Here is an 8,656-nt window from a genome sequence, read left to right on the forward strand (position 1 = left end):
GATATGGCCGTTATGTTTAGCCAGTTTAACAGTCCTAGCCATGAACTATAAGGAATCATTCAAGATAAGGATGCAGGGTATTTTTTGCTTCAGGTTGTGAATTGTGAGGATATTTGGAGTCAAGGCCTTAGAATATTAACCAGTGAAAGCGTGTATCTGTGAATCCTGAAAACCATTAATGTTATTCAAGCTAGAGGAAGATGGCTGACCTCTTCATCAGGGATCACAGAGATTTGGATTTGAAGACCCTATATCTAATCAAGAAATGGAAGATGATAGTGGTCAATTTGTTTCAAGTGTATGCTGGAGAGGGAAAACTTGAAATTCTAGAGACACCGACTGAGTCTGCTTTGCTAGAGTTTGGCTTATCATTGGGTGGAAATTCTGCGACAGAGCGCAGTGAATCCAGAATAATAAAGGTTGAGCCTTTCAATTCTGTGAGGAAAAGAATGACTATTGCGGTGATGCTTCCTGATGGAAAATATCGGGTTTATTGCAAAGGTGCCTCGGAAATCATCCTGAAAATGTGTAACAAGGGTCTAGATGGCAGTGGCAGTGTTGTTGCACTAGATGATGTAGCAAGTAGTGATCTTAATAATATCATAAATGGTTTTACTGCTGAATCTCTTCGAACTTTTGCCTTGCTTATATAGATTTGGAAGATTATTTTGATCCAGAGAGACAAACCATGCCCACAAATGATTATACATGTATATGCATTGTTGGCATCAAGGATCCCGTGCGTCCTGGTGTCAAAGAAGCTGTTGAATTCTGTATAACTGCAGGTATTACAGTGAGGATGGTCACTGGTGACAATATTAACACAGCGAAAGCAAATTGCAGCAGAGTGTGGCATTTTAACAGATGATGGTATGGAAAATGAAGAACCTAGGAAGCCTGGTAGCGAGGCAAGTGCTGAATTGCCAAAACCTTCTTCTATGCAGAGTCTGGGGAATGTAGTAATGGAAATGACTTTAGAACATCTGAAATTATGTGCTGATGAGGGTCGCCTACCACAGATCTATGATACACTCATGCACTCATTTCAATCAACTATTTTGAATACTCACAAGTCTAAGTTTATTCAGTTTCTTGTCTTCTATCTATGCTCTCTGGCTCCAAAGACATGCGGTGCAAACTTTGCTTCAATGCTGTGTGATATTTTTGTCAATAAATCTCGCCCACGGAATACAAGGATGACTGCAGCTGCTTACCTATCTAGTTATTTGTCTCGTGCTAAATACCTACTTTTATCTGTTGTTTCTGCAGCATTAGGAAGGTTGGTGGATTGGTGCTTGCAATACTTGTATAATCATAACAAGGAGAGGAAGCCTGTGAATCCAGGAGTGCATGGGGTATTCTATTCAGCATGTCAGGCTGTTATGTATATACTTTGCTTCCGAATGAAGTCGCTTATAGATGATCCTAAACAGAGGAATCCAAGGCCTTTGGGGGTGTTGAGAGACTCGGCATGTTCTTTCCATTTGACCCATATTTACTGAAATGCTCAGACAGATTTATCAGACCAAATTTTACTTTTTGGTTAATGGTTCAGACTCCAGTTAAGGATGATGATTTTTAAAGACTGTGTTTTTGAAATTACACAGCAGTTTCGTAGCGCGCTACGAAACTGCTGTAGGTGATGATTTTAAACGCAGAGCAGCTATTTTGATAATATGAGCGGGAATTTTGAAAGAGGGACACCTGTCCATCAATACAGCCTCCAACACATCAGGGAAATAGTGGTGCTCTATATTTTTGGGTTATTAAAGGGACTAAAAAGACATGCTGCTACATATTCGAAGTGATGGGGGACCAGAACCGGAAAGCAAGGGATATTCCCTAACATCGCTGAGCAGTTAAAGCCTTCAGTATCCAAAGCCAACATGGAGCATTAACTGCTCATCTCAGCCATCTCAGCCAAACGAAAAGGAAACCAGGTGTCAAAGCTGCAAGGAGGAATCATTCTACGAAGGAGATAGAGTTAGAGTTATAATTAAATTAGAACTCTTTAGAACTTCAGTTAGTGGTTATTGTATTAAATAGTTTGTTGCAAAGAAGATAGGTGTCATTAGTGGCAGTCATCGAGCTCCCCTCATGCTGGAGGAGGAAGCTCCAAGTAGTTAGAATTATGTTTCTATATATAGCTGAATCATCTATGTAATGAGGGTTGGATATTTGAGAAAAGAGAGTTTATTTTGGCTTGTGTAAAAACTTATTTTCAGTAATACAAATGACTGCTTTTCTTCTCAGGATTCATACAGTGTTTCAAATGCTCAAGATATATGTGGTTTTGTTTTATCCTTTATGTTTTACAGCTGTATAGATACACAATCACTCAGAATTCACTTTGCTGCTCTGATTTCCTGTGTGTATTTGTAAGTTGAGGTTTCTATGAGAGCTATTTTGAGTGTTTAAACATTACATGCCCTGACTTCTATGAATGAGTAGTTTTATAGTTTGCTGAAGTGATGATTAACTCCATGAGCCCAATGGAAGTCTTTGTAATGTCTTTCCAGCCAACCTATGTGTTAAATTTACTTTGCAAGAGTTAGCCATCTCATCAATATTTAAAATCAATAACCCTTTGAGAGAGCCCTCTCAGGCTAAGGAGGCTAAGCCTTAGTCAAAAGTCTGGTTTGAAATAGTTACACAAAGTCTTACTGATTAGCAGCCTTCAGTGCTTGATTTTGTGATAACATGTGGCAAGGACTTCTTCTTCTACCGATGATACAACAACTCTTGTAGGAGTCACTTTTGGCTTTCTTGACATGTATGGAAGATGTTGTATGTCTGGGATCAGTCCGCCTACTTTCGCAAACTGGCGAATGATGGGATGGATAGAGCAAAGTTGATGATACAGAATCTCATGTTCAATCCTGGGAGGTGAAGAGTAACCAACTATAGAGTTGCGTGTAGATGAGAGAGAGTGCGAGTTACGACCTTAACCAAATGGTTGATGAATGAGTGTGAGAGGATGTACAACCATATACAACTGGCTGCCCTCCTTCTAGCACCAAAAATGTTGATGGTGTTGGATCCGCCAACATTCAGGGGATGACCCTAGTATGAAGTCCCAACTAGACCTCACACTATTTCATGTGGGATTCCAATCCAGTATGATGGCCTAGTTGCCACGATATTAAGGATTTGCCTCAACTCTTACTTGTCAGCACATGAGAGTGGTCTGCTTTGTCTTTGAGAAGTGAGATTCTTGTGCCTGGTGAGTGTAAGTGTCACTAGTGTCAATGGTTATTTCATTGTAGAGGGAGAGGGTGAGAGTGAGTCCCAAGTCAGTTGGGAGAAGTCCCAACTCTGCTAGGAACACACAACACAACAAGATGTGCATAGCTTCCGACGGAGCAGTCCACACGGATGCGGCAGTCACAACACACAAGGGAAGATAACACATATAACACTCAGTGGATTAGTCCACACGAGTGCAACGGTATTTACAACAAGTTTTATGTGAAAGGTTTTTCTGATGTCCAGGAAGGTAGCCACCATGGACAAGATAATGTTAACAACATACAAAACACATTTTCATTAATAGATTATGTATTACAACAAGTGAAGTAGTTCAAATGTGAAACATAGGTTAAATCAACATGCATCACAAGTGTTTAAGATTAGTCTTACAACAGTTACAATACATGTCTGAAAATGTGTTGGCCTGTTAGTAGGTTTTCGAATTAAGCGAAAGTTCCAAGACACATTGTTACACCATACATCACTAACCCCATGTGAGGGGTGTTGGAACCACTATTTACTCCTCAAACAAAAGATTACAAACTCTCTTGGCTATGGGGGAGGAGCTAAGGTGAAAATTCATTTGCATGTACAAATGAGGGGGTATTTATAGCCAAGGGTGGAACTAACCCTTGTGGCTATTTGACTACCCTCATGACTATTTGAATTCCATGACTTTTCGACTTTACATGACTCTTTGTACAACAAGTGGGCCTCTTGGACTTCCATGTTACATTACATTGATAGCCAGTATAGCCTACAGTAGAGATGTAGAAGACATGAACAACTCGACATGACAACGCTGGTACATTCGTGCTGCTGCTGGTGTGCATGGCAATCTGTAGTGCTTCTAGTTGATAGATGTCTTCATGGTGTGTCACAACTTCACCTTCGCATGGAAATTGCACGGAGTCTTCAATGGTTGTTGGTTTGCTTGATGTTTCTTTTGCACATTTCTCTTTGCTTGTATGTTGGAAGGCTTGACAAGTTCGTCTATTTGAAAAAGGTGCATGCTTGTCCGTTTGTCCATCCATGAGCACATCTTACAAGTTTGCTCATCTGTTCGTCCGTGAACACATCTTTGCATGATCATCCGTTTGTGAATACATCTCTTTGCACACATCGTTCATTCATCCATTGGTGAAACTATCCATCTGCATGTTCTCCCCTTCGTTCATCCCATTCGTCATCACACCATGTTTGTTTGTATCCTTGTTCCTATAGTCACTCATGATGAGACGACATCAAATCCAAAAACCTCCTAGTCTACCATGATACATGATCATTTCGGATGCAGGTGACTAGGAGAGGCAACAAGGTTGTGAGGCGAGATGGAGGCTCCGGGCACTGTTGATGGAAACTGCGCAAGAGTTACTGGGTGATGGAGATGGGCACTTCGGATTGATAGTGACTATCCGCATGATCTGGCCTAGCTATAGGACGAAACTGCACAGTTTTTGAGGGGAACATTCAGGGCTGCAGGAAGGATGGGCAAGCAAAATCTACGCAGTTTTCAGAACGAGCGAGCAGCGGGGCTTAGTAGAAAAATCAATGCATTTTTTTGGAGGAACGGGCTAGGTTGTAGGGAGGCTTGGAAGACAGAAATTGTGCAATTTTTTTGGAGAAACTGGCTAGGAGCTTGGTAGTCAAAACTGCACAATTCCTCAAAGGAATTGGTAGCATAAACTACGCAATTGTTGAGAGGAATTGGTAGTCAGCTGCTGGGAGCTTGGCAGTAGAAACTGTGAAATTCCTGGAGGGAACTGGTAGTCTGATACTGGGAGCTGCTGGCGAGAGAAATTTCACTGATACTGGGAGGTCGGCCTACTGATCATATCTGTGCAATTTCTAAGTAGAGTGGACTATTGGGTAGCAGAGGGCCTGCTCATGAAAACTATTCAATTTTCTGGATGAGCAGCTGGTCGACTATTGAGAGGGCTGGTTGGAAAAATTGCATAATTTCCTGAGAGAGACAGGGATGAGCACTGGGTGTCTGTCCAGCCTATCTGTGCTATTTTCTCAGTTAGTAGAGTGGACAATGCTTGTAGCCTCTGTGAAATTTTTCAAGGGAGTCAGTCCTGGGGTGGCTGCCAGGTGAAACTCTCCATTTGACTAACATGGAGACTAATTGATTTTCTTGCAGGTAGTGCAACTTGAAATGAATTACTTGGTGCTCCTGCATTGTTCTAGGTGACAGTCAATCGAGTCGATGGTGGGGTGATGGTCTGACTGTCAGAGAGGGGTCCAGATGTTAGATCTTCAGCAAAATGACTAAGTTTGTGAACGAGTGAAATATGTAGATTTGATCTTGTAACACACACTTGCATGACTTGATGACGAGATGACTCAAACCATCTAGAAACTTATGTACAACATGACTGATTGATGGTGTAGGCGACAAGTGCGACACTTGTGATTGATCGTTGGTTGACCATGATGACGCTTGTGCGACAGTGAATGTGCCTATGTGTGTGAGTGTGACATATGTTTTCATAGCGAACATAACAAGTACACATGAAGCCAAGACTTTGAGAATAATCAGAACATGGTCGCAAGCATGACTCTGACATCAACAGGCAAGAATCGGTGAAATGAACAAGCAAGGCGAATGCAAAGACTCACACAAGTTCATGGAGTGAACCCGAGTGTGTGTAGTCATCAAGTGAAACTCTCAAGGGAGGCTTCGAAATTTGGTGCAGGCCAAAATTTTTTAGGGTGGCTGTAGCCGCTACAACAATTCACTTAGTTGTAACTTTCCAATGCACATTCTTTTATGCTTCCTCTAATTCCTCTTGTATGTGTTCATTCATTTTTGAAGTTTTTGTTGCTTTGAAAGGTCTTTTACATTGGCTTGGTGTCTTAGCATGTAGAATATATTTGATTACCTCTCTAGGTGCTTACCTGGTGGAGTAACTGATATTATGATTTATTTCCTAAGGTTAAGTTAGGAATAGTTCAATTAATATAATTAATTATTGTGGAATATTAGGCCAAATTTCTAAGGATAAATAATAAAATTATTTAAGGTTCTTAGATATAACCTCAATCGTTGATCTCAAGTGAAGCGTAGGATTTAATCCTAGACATTGATCACTTAGGAGGTTAGGGTTAGGGACTTTTGCTTAGTGAAATTATAAAATAACCTTAAGGGAGAGGTGGAGACACACCCACACTCAAGTGGAGGAAGCGATTTTCTCTAGAGCGAGAGGCTCAACTAGACTGAAGAGAGATGACAAGAAGTGCAACATAGAACTTTAGGAGAAATTCAAGGAGGCCAAGTTTAGGAAAGAGGGAGGTTGAATTATTGAAGAAGAGGGTTGAATTGTGGAGGAGGTTGAATTATCCAAAGAGGCTGATTTCTCTTATGCATCAATGTTGTACAAGATAGGGAGAAAGGGAGGCTAAATTTTCTAGTGAGATGTGTTAATTCTCTAGGGGAATTTTCTTTAGGTGGTTTGATTTCCAGAAGTTGAATTCTTTTAGGATATTTCCCTAATGGGGTCAAGTTTCCAGGTGTGCAATATATATATATATATATATATATATATATATATATATATATATATATATATATATATATATATATATATATATATATATATATATATGTGTTATGTATTCCTTGTGGTTCAAACCCAAAAATTTCGTGGGAAAATTAATGGAGGAAGATTGTGTTGGGTGTAAATCTGTTGTTGTGGTGTGATTTATCTCTTGATTTTATTTTTGCTGCATTTTTTAAGTTAATATACCAACGTATTTATTTTTCTACAAATTTAGAAATATTTGAGATAAATATTTTCTAGGGTTTAAATAAATTATTGAAGGTAAAAAATATATATTTGGTATGATAAAAATTAACATGGTATGAGAGTGATAGAAACTCTATGGGAGAGATCAGATATCACAAAGGTTTTACAACATCAAATTGATTTACGACAACAAGATATTTTTTTTTGTAGTGAGGGCTTTGTGGCTGAAGTCGATCTGCTAATATGGAATCATCAAGTCTAAGTTATGAAGATAGATTGGAGGGGGTTGTAAATTTTAGTCCAAAAAAGGAGAAGATCACTCTTGTCTTAATGGAAAATGTTTTGTGGGAAATTACAATCCAAGCGATTCAGGTTCCTCAGGATGCCACCCAAGTGGTTGAACATAAGTTGAAAGATATAAGAGCCAAAATCATCATTTTGGATGGTGTGAAGGATCACATAATCCCTCACATAAAAAAGAAATATTCAACCCATCAGATGTGGCCAACCTTGACTAAGCTACACTAGAGTGACAACCAAAATATAAATATGGTGCTAAGGGAGAAGCTAAATAACATCAAGATGAATAGATATTAGACTGTGGCCTCATACTTCCCAAGGATTCAATAGGTTCATGATGAACTTTTAGCTATTGGGGAGGAGGTAGTGGAGGTGGATCTTGTAAAAATAGCATTGAAAGGGTGTACCAAGTAGTGGGTTGCATTGTGACAAGTATCCCAGCTAGAGATAAACTCCTTGATTTGGCCAAATAATGGGATGATTTCACTGAAAAGGAAATTTTGGAGGAATTGTTGTAGGGAAAAGTATCCAATTCGGATGACCCTATCCCACTCTAAGGGTGATAGTACCTCAGCAACAACTGTAAAGAAAACTACTTAAGGTTTACTTCTTTATGAAAGCAAGAGAGAATGAAGAAATGCACTAACCGTTGCCTTGCGCTTAATGTTGAATCCAAACTCTTCTCTTTGCTTGCTTGCTCCCAGCTCCTTGCTCTTTTACTGGCCCAGCTACAATGAGATCCTGTAAAATAACAAAGAAGGAAACTACAAGAAGCATGCAATCATAACTGATTCAAGGATTAGCATAAATCAAATATACAATTATCACAACACATCATTGAAACAAATGTATATAGAAGAACCTCAATAGCTTTTATTAATAGAAGAAGTAAAGTTCTGAGAGTGTTACAACCATTGAAGGCCCCAATCCAGCAACACCTCCCAGCAGAAAGAATTTCTCCTCTTCACCTCCTTCAAGCAATCACCCAATAGTTCTATAGTGAAACCAACAGCATATCATTACTTTGCACAAAATTCCAGCCTCCTGAGCTCATAGGAGAGAGCTCAATATATAGATGAATTGAGAAAGGATGAGTCAGCTTGCAACTGATGTGTAGCTGCCTTGTGTCCTCTCTCTCTTCAGTTGATCTTCAGTTCTTGAGTCCACTTGGAGAACCTTGCTTCCACTTGGAGAAACAGAGCCTCTGACTCATCACAAGGTGAAATCCCTGATCCAAGTGTCATTTTTGGAAGATTCCAGAGCAATGACTCAGTGTGCCACTTGTCCCATCTCGCTCAGCGCAGGTGGCCTTTGTTCCACTTGCTTTGCAACGCAGGTACACCATGGAGGAGTTGAGT

At 39.8% G+C, this 8,656-nt stretch overlaps 1 pseudogene; it reads left to right on the top strand.

The window, feature by feature from the left end:
• The first annotated feature begins 200 nt into the window (after positions 1-200).
• On the top strand, positions 201-653 carry LOC149147087 (calcium-transporting ATPase 10, plasma membrane-type pseudogene; annotated as a pseudogene).
• The last annotated feature ends 8,003 nt before the right edge of the window (positions 654-8,656 follow it).

Source organism: Pinus tabuliformis, chromosome 9 (genome assembly GCF_031772625.1).
Source record: "Pinus tabuliformis cultivar Carrire ecotype Pingquan chromosome 9, CPIR1, whole genome shotgun sequence".
Classification (NCBI taxonomy): Eukaryota; Viridiplantae; Streptophyta; class Pinopsida; order Pinales; family Pinaceae; genus Pinus; species Pinus tabuliformis.